Raw genomic sequence first — 18,294 nt, forward strand, 5'->3', positions numbered from 1 at the left:
AGCTTCTGTGGAGTTTGTCGCAAACAATCCCAATCAATATCTTTGTCCAGTGGATTTTGATAATATTGGACATGCTGGAAAAGGGAATCTGCTGATTGCACCATGTTGGCTAGTGCATGGTGCAATTGCAATCACTCAGGCTTTTGTCCTGAATGAACAGAACAATAGTAAATGCATATGACCATTCATACAGCATGCAACCAATTGGCCCATCAACTGATCAGTTGGATACTGGCCCACCTTAAGCCTCCAATGTTATATTTTGCATATGGAAAAATAAAATAAATCCCATTTATTGTATTATCTTCTGAAATCAGTGATAAACTTCTCTATGGCACCACTATGTATTTGAGTGGTTAGTACACTTATATACTATACTTAGTATGCTTTTTAGCTAGGATGAATTTACCCATAACTGTCAGACTGGCTCACTAAAGCAAAAGTAATCTCTTAATTTGCTTCTGTTCTGCAGGACAATGAACTTGGAAATTTTCCCTGCTGTTCCATGGGACAGTTTTACAATCTGTGTAATATCCCTAATTAACTACTGGTAGTTTTCTTCTTTATTTGGCACTATATAACAGGGCTGGAACTAGGGGTAGGCAGGAGAGACACGTGCCTAGGGTGCAATGCTTGGGGGGTGTCAGGTACATACCTTGCATGTCACCTACCCCTAGTTTTACCTGATTAATGGGGCCAAGCAAGCGCACCTGTTGCACGCCTATTCACGCATCCCTGCGAGCGCATAGCTGTGAGCGATTGTTTGTGTGTTTCCCAGCCTGGCCCGGCACTGCTATATAATACTGCTCTTCAAATACAACTCTCTAGGATTTCAGTGTAAATTTCTTTAATATTGGCAACAAGTCCTGATAAAATCTGAACTTATCACTTATTATAAGGTGAAATAATATTGTATAAAACAAAGTGCTATGGGTGTTGCTTGGTTTGAGATCAGGCATGTTTGAAGGTTTGCCCTTATCGGCTAGTGCATGGTACATCAGTAGATGAGGGAATTAAAGGGATACTGTCAAGGGAAAACATGTTTTTTTCAAAACGCATGAGTTAAAACGCTGTAATCTATTTTTCAGAAGAGCAAACAGATTTTTTTATATTCAATTTTGAAATCTAACATGGGGCTAGACATATTGTCAGTTTCCCAGCTGCCCCCAGTCATGTGATTAATACAGGGATTAGCTGCTTTTCGATGCCAAAAAATGCCAATGTATAGTAAAAAAAAATGTTGTGTGTTTGAAAATTGTTGTGTGTTTTAAAAATGTTGCATGAAAAAAGCCCATTGACTTTGGTGCTTTTAGCTACAATATTGCCTTTTCACCCATTTTTGGCAAAGCTATATGGTTCAGATTCGCTCATCATTAATCAGTTTATAAAAGATACTAGAATTTATCAAAAGCTTGCCAAAGTAAGTATCATCTTTAAATCACTCTTGTTTTTTTTTTTTTTATTTCAAAACTGTTCCCATGTGCATTATTACTGCACCTTGTGTGAGCAGCATCAGGCAAATTCTTCAGCATTTTTCAGCTGGTGGAGAAAACTCAGTGGGGCTCATTTATTAACGCAGCGCAGCGCTAAAAAGAGCGCAGTGGCCAGACATTTGCCCAGCGCATGCGAGTATTTAATAATGTAGCGCACGATACCTTAACAGTGCGATTTGTGCGCTAATGTAGACACAAGACAGGTGCGACGTGTGAAACTGCGTATCAGCTGTCGCAGTGCTTATAATAAATTGTGCGCACAGGAAGATACCGCAAAGGTAAGGATTAGTTGTGCTCATGTATGAATGCGCTGCTTTAATTAGTTGCGTCACAGATTGCGCATATTGCGTTCACTTAGACGCATCTGCATTTGTTTCTGTGCTAATATTTGTTTGGTTGCAAAGGTGTTTAGCCTACCTGATACCCTTAAAGGAACCTTGGTCAATATAAACATGTTGGGTGGAAGGCGTGGTTAATATGCACTTTACAAGGGTTGTTCATCTTGAATATACTAGCGCAGCTGGGCAGGAATGCGCATTTTGAAGAGCGTTACTATTACGCCACGAAGAGGCAGGCGTAAAAATTGTGGTGCTGTTGCCCGGGTGCAGTTTTGCACATATACAGACGCAAATCTGCGACGGCCGCAGTGCAAGCGCATTGTAGCCACGCCCACAGCCACGCCCCTAACAACCACGGCATCGTTTGCGACATAAATGCCCAATCTTTTGCGCAATGCGCATAAACAAAACCATCGCAAAAGCTCTGTGTTATGCGCAATATCACGCAAATATATTAGCGATCACGCTTGTGATGGCGCAGACAACCTTTTGCGTCCACTTATGCGCTGCGCTGCTTTAATAAATGAGCCCCAGTGTCACAACTAAACATGATAATTCTATGTTCACATATAATGCAGTTTTTTATTTTTCAAAAGTTTTAATCTTCACATTTTTTGATTCTGTATTCAGCCATACCTTTTGTGGAGGATATGGGATTCGACTGAACCCAAAGCTAATGACTTAAGAAAGATATTTCTAGTCATTGGAGACAAACCCATGTGGCAACTAAACAAGCTGATGGAAAAGAAGAAGGAAGCATTTAAAAAATTTTAAATTTCTAAGTCATAGGGAACTGAGACACGTGTTGTAAAACAGCAATCAAGAAGGCAAAAATAGAATATGAGGAATTGATTGCATCACTTGCAAAGATCCATCTCAAACTTTTTATGTACATTGAAGTGTCCTTTCATCTATTATGTAGCTGTACTATGCAACAACATTTGTGAGTGGAAACAACTTATTTCTTGTAAGTACTGAGATAAATTTGATGAATAAGAAGTGTCTTCCCTGTGCTGCTTGCTGCTTCCTACTCTGTCACTACCTCAAATGAGAAGGAATTTTGTTACAAACCCGTGACATTTTTTTAACGTGCCACCTTGTATGAATACCCATGGCAGTTAAAGTTTAGCAAAAAGGACTTAAAGGAATAGTTCAGTGTGAAAATAAAAACTGTGTAAATAGATAGGCTGTGCAAAATAAAAAATGTTTCTAATATAGTTAGTTAGCCAAAAATGTAATGTATAAAGGCTGGAGTGAACAGATGTCTAATAAAACAGCCAGAATCCAACTTCCTGCTTTTCAGCTCTATAACTCTGAGCTAGTCAGCGACTTGAAGGGGGGCCACATGGTACATTTCTGTTCAGTGAGTTTGTAATTGATCCTCAGCATTCAGCTCAGATTCAAAAGCAACAGATATGACCCATGTGCCCCCCCCTCAAGTCTCTGATTGGTTACTGCCTGGTAACCAGGGTAACCAGTCAGTGTAAACCAAGAGAGCTGAAGAGTAGTGTTCTGACTGACATGTTATACATCAAATCACTCCAACCTTTATAAATTACATTTTTGGCTAACTAACTATATTAGAAACATTTTTTATTTTGCACAGCCTATCTATTTACCCAGTTTTTATTTTTACACTGAACAATTCCTTTAATATATGGTATATGTTAGCATGGTACACAGGGATGAATGCAGGAGTGCATTTATATTAAGTGGGGCACCCTTATTTAAGCTGGGCATACATGTAAAGACCTAACAAGCACACTTTAAATAAATTACCTTGTTGAGTGGTTTACTGGAACATAATGAATGTCACCGTATTAAATATCAAATAATATTTTTTATGACAGTGCTGGAAATGCACTCATGGTGTAAATGTATATGAACCTGTGCTCTGAAGGCAAAGTTCTGGCTCTTAAAATTAAATGGGAACATATTTAACTGTAGGATATAAAAGCATTTGCTGTTGAGGGCAGGAGTTTTCCACCCCTTGGAATTTGCTGCCTGGGGCTCAGTATTACCTCATGGCAAGACCACCCTCAGTGGAATGTCTGATTGTATGTGTGATGTTGGTGTTTCAGGGATGTGTGTAATGTACTTATATCAAAGAAAATTTGGTTTTATTACATTACAGAGTTTGCTATAGTTATAGTCACACCGTATTATATGACAAAAGTCATCAGAGTGATAAAGATATCAGGGATTGTTGTTTGCTAATGGGACCTGATCTGATGAAAAAGTCCTATGAGCATTTGTAGTTTGTATGAAGCATTTGGTTGTTGGAATCACTAAGGCCTTTCACATTCTGACCTATGGGTCTAAACTGCTCCCCGCATCTTTTAGAGCCATCGCTTCTTCATGACCCCCACCACATGAAGAGATAACAAGGTACGAAGGTATGTGCTGGCGTTTTGGAAGGTGGACAGAGGGGGATTTGGGTGATGAAGATGGAGCTGAAGACCTTGTTGGTTGTGTCCAGCGCTGCCTCTGCTGCTGCCTCTGCTCTGAGCCTACCCCTATCATTGATATGTCTGCATTCATATGTCAGAATGCTGGTCTAGGGGAAACAGGGATTATTGACATATGGGAGCAGGCTCAGCTCAAGATTTTTTCAGACAATAATTTACAGAGAAAGAAACACGTTACACAGGCTATGACCATTAAAACTGACGTGCGCTGAACTTGAAGAAACACCCATTATGTATTTTGGGTGTGTGTCAGAGTTTCAGTATGATTATCAGTGTGAATTTGCATATTGCAATTGTTTGTGGCAAAATGAGCAATCATCACTAGTGCAATTAAGTTACGCCCTTTATTGTGTCAGTCAGGGGTCTTTCAGCAAATCAACAAATAAGGGTTACAGAATAAAACCATAGGATTAGAGGCCAGCTCAAAAGATTTTACATGCCACATGAGGTTGTTGAAAATTATTGGTGAGGATTCATGAATAGCCTGAAAATTTTTATCAGGGCTCAGTTACATCATCAGTTATAAACTGAGCTTAGTAATGTCACTTGTGTCATATAGTAATGTCACTTGTGCCATATGGCCTATTAAACATAGATATTATAAAGAATTATGCAGCCTTTTACCTTTTAATAGACTATAATATTGTGTACATTATTCCCTTTGTATATTATCTATATATTAGTATAATTACTCATCAAATCAGGTGACCGAAAAATAAACTGGCAAATGGTAATGTTTCTGTGTGAATGCTTTTCAGCTGAAACTATGTGCAATCGGATGGGTGTTCAAACCATTGTTTGTAGGATGTGCCGCAGGCTCTTTATACTTTTTGTGTTGTGCTGTTTGTAATGATTGATGGGTGCTGCAGACTGTAAGAAGTCGTTTCTGTTGCTTACCTTGTTTACGTACATAGTTTTACACTTAATTATAGCAATACATGTGGGAGTATGCTAGCATACCTACAGTGTTCAAGTCTGTTGTGTTTAACAAATGCCCAAAAGGTAGCCTATATTATTGTTATTAAACAGTATTAGATATCACATCAGATATCCCATTTGGGGGAAAAACTGCTGCTTTTCTGTGGATTCCTAACCCCTGAGTGATATTAAATTTTGATCCTGATAATTTACAGTAAGAGGTTCTTTGTCTGCATACAGTCCTTTAGGCTAATGGCACACACTGGCAAGACTGGAATCTGCCTGTAACTGACAGGAGGGATTTCAGCCTGAAACTGTTCAAGGGTGAGGTCACGTGTGGTGTTTTTACATTGCGTTTCTAATAATTAGCGGAAGATGAAACCACAGGCATGATAATATTCCTTTTTCAGCCTGTATTTTTCTTTTCCCAACATGCATTTCTGTTTTTTCTCATTCCTCACAATTCCACTCGGAAGAATTTTAGTTAACTTTTGTGAAAAAAAGCCAATTTATAGCCTTACTGATCGTTAATACGCAACATAATTATGTCACCAAATACGTATATGCGCAATCCAACTTGTGAGAGTTTGGCTGCCATATTGTAAATATGCAGCATATTTCAGCAAAGTGTATTTCCAAACCTGAGGATCCCATACAGTTTAATAATATGGTGTTTCCTTAGCCCATTGATGTTTCTGCTGAAAAATCCAAATATTGCCGTTGCGTGGCGGATGGTCGATTGAAAGGGCCCCGTGGGAATTGCTATATTCCATTATTTTTAATAGGATTGCATTTTGTCCTTATTTATGCTTGGCTGCATGTTTTTAAAAACACATTTTAAAAACACCAGGTGTGACTTCGTCCCAAGTGTGCCAAAATCCTTCCTGTGTGTGTGCAGTTAGCCCTAGGCCTATTGCAAATATGGCATATTGACTGTGGCTCAGGCCTGGTCTGGCAATCTGTGAGTTCTGGCAAATGCCAGAGGGGCTGCTGTAAGATGCCATAGACAGTCACTGTGGAGTGGGCTGGTGGGGGACTGGTTGGTCCTCCGTGTACTTGAAATGCCAGGGCTTATTTTTACTCCTAGTCCAGACCTGCTGTGGCTGACCTCTGCCAATGTTATTGAATCAAGAGTGCAGGCCCAGTTCTCCTCCTTGGATGCCCCTAGGCAGCAGGGTCCTTGTGAGCCCATCTGCACCTCCTAGCGAGTTTGCTTCCCCCCCACATGTGCACACATCCGGGCCTTTGTGTTCTCACCACAAATCCAGGCCTGCAGGAGTGCATATCTCACAACATTTTAAAATTGTTAAGAGGGACAAAAAGTTGTGGAATGTGTAGCAAAAACATTTTTGACCATGCCCATTTTGTGACCACATCCCCTAAATCCTGCATCCATTTCACAAAATTTGGCAGGTTAGAGAAAATTTGAACACATTTCTAGGGGTTTTAGGGCTATGTTTTATTTGTTATTACATATGTGCTGATGAAGGTGAAATTCCCCTTTAAACTGTGAGTATCAGTTCTCACGACAGACTTGCTTATCTTAAATAGTTACAATTGGATATTTGCTTATATTAAATAGTTACAACTGTATCTAAGTGCAGGTGCTGCGTATTCTGGGCTCTCTGCCTACAGCTTCTTATTTAAGTAAAGTTTTAGAAACTTTGTATCTTTCTTCTGGTGTCAGTGGGAGGTATGGGATTGCCATGTTTGAAGCACACAGAGTGGTGACAGGTCTGCTCAAAAATGCTAAATTGCCTGAAATGTCACTGAACCATGCTGGGGTAAAAATCAGGCGGTATTCATCGGCTTTTGTAGTTCTCTGCCGAAAGTCTTCAGCAGTCAAAAAGCTCCTTGTACCTTAGCGCTTATAATGGTGTATAGGTGGAACTTTTATTTTCATCCAGCCATCTCACCCCAATGCCCAGGGTTAGGTTGGTTGGGTGGCCAGTGCATTGCTTTGTTCAATAGCAGTGCAACATGATATAATTATTATTAACATGTATTTATATAGCGCCAACATATTGCGTAGCACTGGTTCCTCAGTGTACAGGTTTAATTAAAATGTAATTTCTCCTACCGCACACCTGTAGTTCACCAATCCTGCAACTGGTGGTGCGTTTCTTCCGTTGACCAGCCGGGTCCCTGAGCAACGAATGTGTATAGAATATGGATCCACACACACACTGGTTAATGCAGTCGGGGAGTATCCCCTTTTATTCAGCCACCAAACATTCAACGTTTCGGGGGGGAACACCCACCCTTCATCAGGTTTTATTAAAGAGTCAGAAATACTGTACAACTTTTATAGTAACAAATCTAAAACAAGTATCGCTCTGGAGAACCATATCACATAAAGCATTTATTCCTTCTCTAGTTAATTACCCTGTTCCCTCCAATTCCCAGTTACTTTATAGGAACAGTTCAGTGTGAAAATAAAAACTGTGCAAAATAAAAAATGTTTCTAATATAGTTAGGCAAAAATTTCATTTATAAATACTGTAGGGGGGGCCACATGGCACATATCTGTTCAGTGATTTTGCAATTGATTCTCAGCATTCAGCTCAGATTCAAAAGCAACAGATATGACCCATGTGCCCCCACCCCCTCAATTCTCTGTTGGTTACTGCCAGGGTAACCAGTCAGTGTAAACTCTATTCAGTGCTGTGGTACCGAGGGCTTTTTCTGACCTACGTGGTGGATGACTGATAATGGAAACCAATGTTGACCACTGCCTGTTTTTAAAGCACGCACAATTTAAGCCACACCCATTTTACCACAAGAACTTTTTAGACTATGTCCACATTAATGATAACAGCACATCAAAGAAACGTCATATTAAAACATGCCCTTAAATCCATATGCCTTATCCTCCCATGTGGCTAACACAGCAACCCCCACATGATTAAACACCCCTAACAACAATTTACAAATGCTAACAAACCCCCACCAGGTTCACCTTCCACAGGCAGAGCATGGCACACACAGGCATAGTATAACACACACAGGGAGCATAGGGCAGGCAGAGTAAGGCACACACAGGCAGAGTAGGGCAGGCAGAGTATGGCACACACAGGGAGCATAGGGCAGGCAGAGTAAGACACACAGGCAAAGTAGGGCAGGTAGAGTATGGCACACGCAAGAAACAAAGGGCACGCAGAGTATGGCACGCACAGGGAGCATAAGGCAGGCAGAGTATGGCACACACAGGGAGCGCACGGCAGGCAGAGTATTGCACACACAGGGAGCGTAGGGAAAGCAGAGTATGGCACACAGGGAGCATATGGAAGGCATAATATAGCAGGAGACAGGGAAACCTATCAGTGACACAGTGCTGGTGCCCCTCCAGCAGTTTGTATGAGGTGTGAACAGATGAACAATGAAAGTATTTTCAATCTGGGCTGAGGTGTGAACAGTACAGGGTTTTAGGAGTGTGAACAATAGAGGTATTACAAGTGTGAACAAAGCAGGGGGATTACAGTCTGAATTTGAGGTGTAAACAATGCAGGGGCCAGTTAATCTCAGAATTGATACCTTTTAAAGTTAACAAAAGGTAAGCAGTCACAGCAGGCAGACTTTCATGTGGGGTGCCACACAAGGGGGGTCATCGTTTGCCAGTTGGAGAGCACTGTTCTGTATAATTTATGTAAGGGACAGGCGATGCAGATCTCGGCCTACAGAGAAAGTCAAGGCAAGAATCCACTCCTCCTCTGCTCAATTTGCCTGCACCTGGATGTATTGCCTTCGCTCAGGCGGAGGCAGATGTGGCGGATCTTGGAGCAAAGTGCAAAATCTCACATTTTGGCAAAGAAGTCCTCCACATCTGTCTGCACCAATGCTGAGGCAATGTATTCTAGTAGAGACATCAAGCAGCAGGCCGAAGTCCACAACATCTGGACCTAGCCTAGTGTGTCTTTTTGTTGCTTTCTTTTTAAGAGAAGTAGGCTTGCAGTTAGCCTCTTTGTGTTCAACTAACATTGGCTCTATCCATGGCGCTGTGTGTACACAATGTATTGTTGCAGTAGCTCCTGTCTTGTGATATCACTTCTGCCAGTGATTTGGGCTTACATCTAGAATGAAATGCAGTGTGTTTTACTTTACAATGTAAATCATAATTTGTCCTGATGACCGAAAGTGTTTGACTACTATTGTTTTTATAATTTTTAATAAGGTACATTGGCATACCTCCAATGTGCAGCCTTGCCGTAGTGACTTCTGATTAAAACGGAGTGTACTTATGACCGAATGTTATTTGGTACTGAATGACCATAATTTACTGACACTCCTTTGGCAAGGACTATACATTCCTTTAAACGAGCAGTAGTGCAACATGCATGTCTAGTTTTATATATATATATATGTACTGTATATAGCACTGCACCGTGTACATTAAAACAATATAACAGAACTGACAGGGACCAGTACAATAAGTATCATTAAATACAAACATTCTCAGCCTCAGACTATAGGAAAGAGTCTCTGCCCTGTACAGCTTCCAATGGAAGTTCAGTGCTTCTGATTGGATGGCATTGATGATTAGCATGTATGTCACTGTGAGAGCTGTTGATTGTGCTAATGGATCAGGATTACTGCAGTTATTTTGCAGGATTTGAGTAATAATGCTTAAAAGTATTTTAGCTGCAAGATTAGTTGTGTGTGTGTGTGTGTTTGTATGCATGTGCCTTTCTATTTTGCATTATACTTATTGCACTGTTCTGTTTCATCATCTTATTGGGTGGTATAGATGAAGAAGGAAGAGTGCAGATAGCAGTGATTTTAAAAATATAAAAAATGTGTGTGTATGACCTAATTGTTATATTGTAGTGCCAAAGACATCAAATAATGTGTTTTTGAACACTCATCCATAGTTCTGTTACATTGAATTTATTGTTCATTTATGCAACCACAGAGAGCAGTTGTGGTTCTGCAACATTTTCTACAGTTGTTCATTCTTTAAAGGTGTGTGCTGGTGTCATTATGAAAAAATCCGAACACAAAAGATTTTCATTGCCCTCATGTTTGATGGAAGGACCTACTAGTGAATAAAACATCCAAGAGTTTATTCTATGATCCCCTTATATATTTATACAAAGTAATCCCATCACCCCGTACGTAAAGCCTCTCTTCTCCATTGTACACAACCACAATTTGGCCAGTCTTTCTTCATAACTGAGAATTTTCCATACATTTTACCAGCTTAGATGCCCTTCTTTGGACTCTATTTAATATCCTTTTCAAAGATTGGAGACCAAAACTTTACTGCATATTTTAGATGGGGAAAGAGTGATCCTCTCCTCCTGTCAGTACAATTCTTGCTACTCAATACAGCTCTTGCTGGGCCTTCCTGCTGCGGACTGGCAGTTTTATCTACAAGTACCCCTAGGTCTTCTATATAATGGATGTGTCTAACTTAATCCATTAAGGCTAGGGCCTGATGAATTGGATCTCGGCCCTATTGTAATGATTTCCTTTTCTCTGTAATAATAACAGACCCCGGTAAAGCAATCCTTTGGAGGGCACTGTTTTACTGTGATATATGTAAATTAATGAATTTTACACCAACAGATTAAAGGGATAAAGACACTTTTCCAAATTGTATAGATCTTCCTGCTGCCAATGCTGAAAATAAAGTCAATTAGGACTTGGAACACTATTGTGCCATAGTTTGTCAGGTATGACACACACTTGGAATTCTAGGAAAATGAATTATGTCTGTATGTGTTATAAAACACTTGTAGGAAAATTATATGTAATTATAATTTCCTTTTACAGACCTAGAATTTATGGTCACCAGGAGAGTATATTCATAAGTGTTGCTAAACAGATCTTGGGTATCCACTGTCTGTTCATTTTTCTTTTTTATCCTCGAAAGTGCAGTCAGATGTGTTAGCTGTAGGAGACAGTGGAATGTTTGATCTGTAAAACCTTTCATCTCATTCCAAATATGCATGAGCAAGGAGACATGTAATATAACTAAAGGGTGCATTATTACTATATCTGGTGATGTTTCTTCAAATACATTTTCAGTAAGATTCCCAGGCTGGAGCTCCATCAGTAACACATTCACACACCAGAGGCCTTTAAAGCACATGTTGAAGCAGACCTTCCAACCTAACAGGGCCCCATAATCTACTAATCTGATTTGTCAAGGTTATTCATTTTCTTAAATCAATGAAAGACTGTCAAAGCTTAAGACAGAACAGAGGTCTTGGATTTGGTTTTCTATATTTTAATGTAAAAAGCTGTTTATTTACTAAAACATGTAGGGTGATGGTACTCGGGATGATGGCCTGCAGGCTGTCTGCACTACATGTGGGGGCAAATTACCTTAAATGCCTTCACAAGTGGAACCATTAATATCACCGTGCATGCAACATATCAATCAGGTAATCATACAAGGTTACCTGTCTGCAGCAATATTAAGCAAATGCAGTTTATGAATTTCATAATTGTATTCATTAAAATGTTTGTCACTAGAAAATTGTGAGTTCTGCATTTTAAGAAAGCCTTAAAATACTATAACAGCCATTAGTTGAACTTGTTAGGTCTGTCCCTAATTAGAGTGACAAACATGAGTTACTATTTTAATCTGCCTATTCAGAAAGAAGCCCAGAGCTGCTCCTGGTGTAGCATTGGAACATTTGTGGCAGAAAACTCTAGGCCAGTTTGATGGTTCTGTATTCCAAATAAGCAGCTTTCTGTGGGAAAAGATGTTTGAGTGCCAAATGTTAAATAAAAGGCTTGTCAATTGTGTTACACAATATACTGATAACTCTATGTGCCTATAAACATATATATGAACAGTAGTTGTGTCTCAGGCAATGTGTGTGTTTTTTGTTGCTGTATATACATCTCTGTCTTTAGCTTCCACATTCAAGTAGCATTAGTTTGGCTCTTAATAGTGCTAAAGAGTCCTTCTCTTTTATTTTTTTTTATGCAGAATTAATTACAAACATGTAACGCTTCAGAAATATGAGCAAGCTCTTTGTCAGAGAGGTCACTGGAGGGTAATATAAGGGATGATTGCAATGCCAGGAGATGGCACAGGTCACAATTAATGGTGAAACTGTTGGGATGCTTTCTATTCCAGTGTCGGCCCAGTCCGCACCATAAATCTGTTTCCCCCCACCCACTGTATGACGTACAGTCTACGAAGATTGCCACAGAAGAAACATTGTTCTCTTTTTTTCCCTCTTTCTCATGTGGGGGGAATAGGGCATTCAAAAATGTTGTCTCTATGAGTAAATTGTAAATATGTGTAATGTTTGTTGACTGGTTAGCTTAATTACAGCTTATAGTCGTCAAGTGTAAAATTACGAGAAAGGCCATGAAGTATCTATGTGTCATAGTTTAGACCCTGGCCCAACAATGGCGATTTGTGCAGCTTGACATTATGGCATATGAACTGAGGCAAGTAACTATGTGAATCAGCTATGAGAATGGCCCATGGGCTGTTTCCCTTAGTGGAAGTATAGACATAGAAAATAATGAAGGCTATTTCTGCCTTTCTATAGTTATTGGGTGCAAAAAGCTCCATATATGCACTCTGTACCTTGCCACCACAGGGGCTACACCTACCATACAAGATGCACTTGTAGTTAGAAGCACAAATAGTTGCAGCCATTTATTTAAGCAGCACAGCTTACTATAGGAACAGAACATGTACACAAGGGAGTCCTGTTCGTAATACTCACTGAAGGTGTTTAGTACATGGCTTCCTTGCACCTGTGTGAGCTGCTCATTTTACAACTGCTATGGGTTAAAATGTTCTTGTTATGGCCCCATGGGGCACAAAAGTGCTCCAGCACCTGTACTTATGGTAAATAAGCCCTTATGGGTTTGGCAGAATGAGCAGTCTTGGGTATTGCAGTTGTTGACTTCTATAACCTGTAAAGAATCATTGTGCCCTAGGGCTTTGGCACACTTGTCTTTGCAAAATAGCAAGGGACTATTTCCCAATGACTATAATAAGAAAACATTTCATGGAAATCCTACTGTTTTCTCAATACTACTTTTCTCGGGAAGGTGGTGTCAATCAAAATGCTTAGTGTGTCATATAACCTTCAGGTAATCAGTCACTGGAGGAGGGCAGAAATTGATACCAGGCCAAAGCAGACAGTTAGGGCACTATAACTCAATGTTTGCAGTTTGAGGGTTAATGTATGTCACTTGCCACTGCTTACAGTTTCAACCACCTTGTCTATTACAGACACGTGTGTCAAAACAGGAGCTTCGACGCTGAATCACATTCTAGGTTTATACTGAAACTGATATATTTTTAGCTCATTTGCAAAATAAATACAAATATAAAAATGTTTATGAAGAGCCTTGCAGCAGGCAGAACATGGCTATCATGGACAGACAGGCTGGCTCCTAGTGATTGGCAGCTTTCATATGAATTTAGACCAGGCTCAAACTTCTGTAACATCTGCTTTTTTAGCTTCTACCGGAATGTGTCATTTCCTCTTTAATTCTGGAGGGTAAATTACAGTTAAATGTTATACAGCTTTCTTTATCATAAATAACACTTTTTTTCATACACTTCTGTTTTATGTTTTTGTTTCTTTGGCTGATTTCCCTCTGTTTACTTTTCTAATCTGTTCCACTCTGCCAAATTGCTGAACTATATCTTATCTTGCAGCTCTAATGAAAACAGTGGAATGTCTGTGTATCAACTGAATGTAGTTTCTCAGCGGGACTCTCAGCATTAGATGATGTGCAGCCAGATATTCTTCATCATTTACACTTGCCAACAAGACATGTGCTTTTTTTGTTACAGGTGATTGTTTCACAGACAGACTGCAAAAATTGCAGTTCTTGGCAACTTGTGATTTCAGAGGTTCTGGCATCTGTGTGAGTTGCTGTAGGCGGTCTGCAGATTGCCGCAAGTGCCACAGTACTGTTTCTCGTTTGTTTGCCTTTGCAGGAAATCAGTCACTATAGTTCAGTCCAACTTCTTTATTAGTGACATCCCATTGGTCTTGCCCATTGTCCTTTATATATCTTGCCCATATGTCCTTTATATATCTAACTCTAAATGTAAGGATAATTGTTGCATTTGCATCACCTCATTAAACGATTACTGAACATTTAAATACAAAAGAAATGGTGTAATAAATCGTATCTTGGGAATACAGTTGGAGTATAGACTCCAGGTTTTAGAAGGGACATGCTAAGACACATAAATTCAAAGCAGGCAGATCAGTTTAATTAACAAGCCTCATTAACCCGAGTAAGATTAAGGCGCTTGCCATTTAATTTACTTGGAACACAAAGGCAAGTCTTTGTTCAGGCCTGATAAAAGGCTTGTTATTCACCTAGAGGAGGGGTCTTCTCCTAGAGTTACCCAGTCAGACTTGTTCGTCATTAGAGCACATGAATGCACTAAGGACATGGAGCAGTGTTTTGATAAGGTCACTGTTAGAGTAAAGAGTTTGACAATTTAATTCAACAAGGCAAACAAACATATGGTGTCACATTGGGCTGCTCTAATATGATACAGCTCATAAACACTCATGGTTTATGTTCTCATTGCTTTTTTTCTATTTTCTTCTTACGTTCTATCTATATCTTATATCTTGAATATCCAGCTGCCTACAACCTACAGTTATAGAGTGCTTTGTTTTGAGCCACTGGCAGTTGAACAATACATTTACTAGTCAACTGTTTAATGACAACCATCTAATTGCTGGTTACTAGCTAGACCAACTTTTGGGCCTTATATTAAATTATACACATTACATTTACATTAAAATCCATTGTTTAATATTTATCGTTAAAATATGTTATAGCCACTAATGATAATTGTCTGTTAGATTCTTCCATTTGAATATGATGTGGGAATGCTTTGAGATAGTACTGATTTCTGAGCATTGTCTTGTCATTTTAAATAGCCTCCACATTTTCCTAAAGCCGGTAAATGACTATAAGTCTCCGTTATCTATGCAAACAATCTATGTAGGGTGTCACACACTGTATTTTCTCTGCCAGCTTACAGGCAGATCCATCCTGCCTGTAAAAGTGGCCATACATGGGCTGATTTAAGCTGCCAACAGACGGCAGTTTATTGGGCAGTGTATGGGGGGCCCTCTGACAGGCTTGCCCTGATTTATATGTGGACGAAAATTGGGCAAATGTCGATCGGCCAGATTTAAAAATCGCATTGGATCGAGGACTGCATCGGTTCATTGATGCGGACCTTGGTCTGACCGCCTGTATTCTCTGTGTTGGCCCTAGGGCCCATGATCGGATCAGTCTGATATTGCTCACCTCAAGGTGGGCATATCAGGGAGAGATCCGCTTGTTTGGTGACCTTGCAAACCAAGTGGATCGCTACATGTATGGCCACCGTAAACCTCAGTGACACGCAGGATTAATCTCAAAAAACGCAACACCATTAACCCAGTGCCTTCTATAACCTACTTTCTCCATAGAGTTTGCTACTAACAGACTTCATACAATGGAAAGGAAACAAATGTTTGGAGGTCTATTTCTATATACTGATTTGGCTGAGTTAAATAACTTCCTGGAAAAAACTTGCAGTTCTACAGTACTCCATGCATATCTGCTATATGAATCAAACCGAGTAATTAGTTGGTCCATAATATGTCAAATTATAGAATTAAGAAAAAAACATTGAAATAAGAAACAAAGTTAAGTGTTCTGTTATATACTGTGTGCTTCAAACAAAATCTAGAACAATAACGTCATAATAAAAAGTGTCACAGTGGCATCACAAAGGCCCGGGTGTAGGATTTGCACCCCCACCCCAGCTTCCGGACACTTACCTGCATGCATATGTTCACTTTCTGTCCTCCTTCCTTGCACTGCTGTGTCTCTTATGGGCCCCAAGCGGGTGCAGGCCTGGTTGCAATCACACTGCCAGTAGTTATGCCACTGGAATTGTGGTAATATTAAAGGGAATGTCAACCCCAAATTTTTTTTTTGCCTAATAAAAAACAGCATAATTATCACCTATTTTGCATTATACTGTACATTCATTACAATTTTTTTATGGTTTTTAAGTTATTTTTTATATGCTTTGCTATTGAAAGCGGTGTTTGTTTGTCCCTTTCTATTCTCTGCCCCGGTAGCTCGGACTGTTGATGCAATGTAAGACAAGCCAGCTTATTAAAGGGGTTCTTCATCTTTGAGCTAACTTTTAGTATGATGGAGAAAGTGATTTTTTTGAGGCAATTTGAAATTGGTTTTCATTTTTTATTATTTGTGTTTTTTGAGTTATTTAACTTTTTCTTCAGAAGCTCTCCAGTTTGCAGTTTCAGCAATCTGGTTGCTAGGGTCCTATTTATCCTAACAACCATGCATTGATTTTAATAAGGAAAATGAATAGGAGAGGCCTGAATAGAAAGATGAGTAATAAAATATAGCAATAAATATACATTTGTAACCTTACAGATCATTTGTGTTTAATATGGGGTCAGTGGCCCCCATTTGAAAGCTGGAAAGAGTCAGAAGAAGGTGGCGAAATCTTTTAAAAAAAACTTTTAAAAAATTAAGAATTTTCTTTTATTAGGCAAATGTGTAGGGTTAACTTGCCCCTCTTTTAAATTGTAAATTATATAATACAAATTAGTGACCCTTAAGCCTGTTAAGTAATGTTGGGCCCAATGCTAAACTGTTTGTATGCAGACTCTATAGGGGCAAATTTACTAAAGGGCGAAGGGGCTAACGCTCGCGAAAATTCGCCAGCATGACGTAATTTCGTTACTTCGTCGATTTACTAACTGCGCTGTCGTAAATTCGCTAGTGAAGTGAACCTACTCTAGCGCTACTTCACACCCTTACGCCAGGCTAAGTTGCGATATAACGAAGGGACCTAACTACGCTAATTTACTAAGTTGTGGATTTTCGTGAACGTTTGCGCCAGACTTTACTTCGCCACCTCAGACCAGGTGAAGTGCAATAGAGTAGATAAGGATTGCTCCAAAAACACTGGTGTCTTTTACTTTTATAAGGGTGATAGGCTGAAAAAGAGCGAAATTTTTTTTAGGGTACCCTCCTTGTACTTTAACTGCACCGTATAGCACAACTTTGCAACTGATCGATAACTTTTGCACAACTTCGGATCTTCGTGAATTTACGCAGCCGTGGCAAATCTACGCCTGGTGAAGTGTGGCGAAGGCAACGCTGGCGCAAATTCGGAGGAAAGCCAATTTGCCCCTATATTAAAAGCATGATGATGCACTGTTCTTTCATTACAATGCAAGCTTTTCAGAGCAAAGTTGCATGTGTCACACTGTGCAGATAATGACTAGCTGCCTTGGGATGAAAACACGTTATTATCAAAGCTGCATGTGATACATAAAAAAATGGCTCCCTCTAGTGTTTCTACTATGCATACAGCACCTGTTATGAACTTGATAAATGTTACTCTATATTTATTATTATTATTAATTTAGAGCGTCAATATATATCGCAGCACTGTACAATAACTGGGTTTATACAAGAAACATACAGAATTACATACATATAGACCAGTAACCAATACAAAAGTTGATGGTTGCTTCTTTTAGTTAACCTGATCCTTCTGATCAATGTAAATGCTCCTGCATTTATCAGAAAAGAAGGCTTCAAGATGCAAATTTTTATAAATTATGCTGTGGATCATTAGAAAATTATTGTCCAGGCCCAGATTTGTGGAGACCTTAGAGGGGGCAGTGATATTGTCTGTATAGAATAAAAATTCCAACGAGGGAAAAACATTGCAATTTATAAAAATGTAGTAAATATATAAAGTTATAAAGATTGCTTTATAAGAAAGTAGAAAAGTGGTTCCTACCCTTTACAGCTTAAAGGTTAAGTGTGTGTAACCTGCAGACCCAAGCAGTTGTGTAATAATGATTTGTGGCTGCTAATACATTATTGACCACAAGGTGGGGCACTTGTGTTGAAAAAGTTTTCCATTCAAATGATTTCATTACACATCCTCACCATTAAATTTGCAGGATTATTTCAACAATTGTGGTTGCAGGGTCCCGCATTCTAGTTTGTTGCAAATCAAATTATTTATGTTATGTGCATCTGTACTTTTCAGCCCACTTTAGGGCCTTATATATA

The 18,294-nt window shown here is 39.4% G+C and overlaps 1 protein-coding gene across 6 annotated transcripts in view; it reads left to right on the forward strand.

Moving 5' to 3' along the window:
- Positions 1–18,294, forward strand: part of LOC108713007 (cAMP-specific 3',5'-cyclic phosphodiesterase 4D) — a 279,849-nt gene that overhangs the window by 204,985 nt on the left and 56,570 nt on the right. The window lies entirely within an intron of this gene.

This window comes from Xenopus laevis, chromosome 1L, assembly GCF_017654675.1.
Source record: "Xenopus laevis strain J_2021 chromosome 1L, Xenopus_laevis_v10.1, whole genome shotgun sequence".
NCBI classification, from domain to species: Eukaryota; Metazoa; Chordata; class Amphibia; order Anura; family Pipidae; genus Xenopus; species Xenopus laevis.